Raw genomic sequence first — 2,500 nt, 5'->3', positions numbered from 1 at the left:
CGCTAGAACTCCTAATGTCTCTGACTTATGTATCTGTGTATATCTATATTTCTCTATCTATGTGGCTATCTATTTATCTATCTGTCTGTCTGTCTATCTATGCACATAAATGCACACACACACGGCCGCTCGCGTGTTTATGTATGTATATATATATATATATATATATATATATATATATATATATATAGATAGATAGATAGATAGATAGATAGATAGATAGATAGATAGATAGATAGATAGATAGATGTACGCCTCCCGCCCATCAAAGCAGCCGCAGCTTCGAGCTCACAAGATCCCCAACAGCAAGGGAACTTTACCTTTGTCTCTCTCTGCCTCTCTCCCTCTGCTTTCTCCTTTCTCCTTCTATTCTCTTTCTCCTCCTCTTCCCCATTCGCATCCAATCTCCTTTTGTTTTTTCTTTTCTTTTTGTGTTTCGTTCGTTTATTCACTTTTTCTTGTCTCGTTCATCTGTTGTTTTTTGTTTTTGGTTTTTTTTCTCTCTCTCTTCCTCCTCTTTCATCTCTTCCTTTTATTTCTGTTCGTCATCCTTTCCTTGGCTCTTCCTATCTTTACGTCTCTTATTATTTTCCCTTCTTCTTTTCCCTTCTTTTCCTCCACCTGTTTCTCTCTCTCTCTTTTCTCCCCTTGCATTCGTTTTCTTCCTCTTCCTTGTTCTTACTTTTCTTTATACTTTCTCTTATTTCTCTCTTTCTTACCCTTCTCCCTCTCCCACTTTTCTTTACTTTCTCACTCGCGCTGCTCTTCACGACTATCCTTATTCCTCTCTTCATCAGCCCTTTCTCTCTTCCCCCTTCACCCTTTTTCTCTCCTCCTCTTCATCCTCCTTCGCATTTTCATCTTCCTCTCTCTTTCCCTCTCATCTTATTTTTTCCTCTTTTTTCCTCTTCGCCCATTTTTCAGTCACTTATTCTCATCCGTTTCTCTCCTTCTTTCCTCCTATGTCTCCCCTCTTTCTCCCCTCGTTCCTCTTCTCTTCTCTCCCCCACTCCGTTCACCGTTTTCCTCCTTACCCCATTCTCTCTTCTCTGCCTCTTTCTCTCCCTCGTCCATTTCCCTCATCTTCTTCATCTCCTCCTCCCCCCCATTCTCCCCTCCTCCCCCCCCCCCGGCGTTCCCCCTCACCCCATTCTCTCATTGTCTTCTTACTATTACCTCCTCCTCTTTCTCCTTCTCGTTCATTCTCTCTCTCTACTCCTCTTTCTCCTTGCATATTACACTCCCTCTTCCTTATCCTTTGTCCCTCCTTCTCCATCAACGCCCCCCTCCTTTTCCTTCTCCTTTGTCCCTCCTTCTCCATCAACGCCCCCCCTCCTTCTCCCTCAGCGCCCCCCCCCATTCTCCATCAGCGCCCCCCCCCATTCTCCATCAGCGCCCCCCCTCCTTCTCCATCAGCGCCCCCCCTCCTTCTCCCTCAGCGCCCCCCCCCCCATTCTCCATCAACGCCCCCCTCCTTCTCCCTCAGCGCCCCCCCCATTCTCCCTCAGCGCCCCCCCCCCATTCTCCCTCAACGCCCCCCCTCCTTCTCCATCAGCGCCCCCCCTCCTTCTCCCTCAGCGCCCCCCCTCCCATTCTCCATCAGCGACCCCCCTCCTTCTCCATCAACGCCCCCTCCCCATTCCCCTTACTACCCCTCCATCACCCTTATCTCATTCCCCTCATGTTCTCTTTAGCCAAGTTTCTCTTTCTCCTCCTCTTTCTCTCAGCCTATTTCTACCCTCTTCCTATTTTTCTCTCCCTTTTTTTTCTCCTCCTCTCCCTCTTTCTCCTCCCCATTCGCATCCCCTTCCCTATTCCCTCCCTCCATCCCCTCCTCCTCTCTTCCTCCCTTTCTCTTTTCCCTTTTTACCCCTTTCTCCCCCTTCTATCTCCCCCTCCCTCTCCTTCTTTCTCCACCCCGTCCCCTTCCACTTCTTCCTCCTCCTACTCCTCCTCCTCCTCCCTTTCCCCTTTCCCCTCACCTCCTTCCCCTCTCCCTCTTCCCCTCTCCTCTCTCTCCTTTCCTCCTTTCCTCTCCTCTTCCCCTCTCCTCTTCCCCTCTCCTCTTCCCCTCTCCTCCTTCCCCTCTCCTCTTCCCCTCTCCTATTCCCCTCTCCCCCTTACCCTCACCTCCTTCCCCTCTCCCCTTCCCCTCTCCTCTTCCCCTCTCCTCTTTCCCCTCTCCTCTTCCCCTCTCCCCCTTCCCCTCTCCTCCTCGCCCCACCATCCGCACGTCAGCCACAGAAGAATCTCTGAGTTATGGGTAGAGTTGCCTCCAGTTGCCGACTTGCAGCTCGCGGAGGAACCGACGTAGAAATTAATGCAATTTATTAGGCAATTTTGGGGTGTAATCAGTAGGGCGGCAAAGGAACCATCGAAGCAAAGAGAGCGAGGAGGAGATGGAGGAGGAGGAGGAGGAGGAGGGGGAGGAGGAGGAGGAGGAGGAGGAGGAGGAGGAGGAGGAGGAGGTGGAGGAGGAGGAGGAAAGGGGAAAGAGGAG

At 50.8% G+C, this 2,500-nt stretch overlaps 1 protein-coding gene across 1 annotated transcript in view; it reads right to left on the bottom strand.

The window, feature by feature from the left end:
* The window catches only part of LOC119568071 (fibroin heavy chain-like), a 68,020-nt gene that overhangs the window by 15,312 nt on the left and 50,208 nt on the right, over positions 1 to 2,500 (bottom strand). The window lies entirely within an intron of this gene.

This window comes from Penaeus monodon, chromosome 43, assembly GCF_015228065.2.
Source record: "Penaeus monodon isolate SGIC_2016 chromosome 43, NSTDA_Pmon_1, whole genome shotgun sequence".
NCBI classification, from domain to species: domain Eukaryota; kingdom Metazoa; phylum Arthropoda; class Malacostraca; order Decapoda; family Penaeidae; genus Penaeus; species Penaeus monodon.
This window is presented reverse-complemented; position numbering and strand designations above follow the sequence as displayed.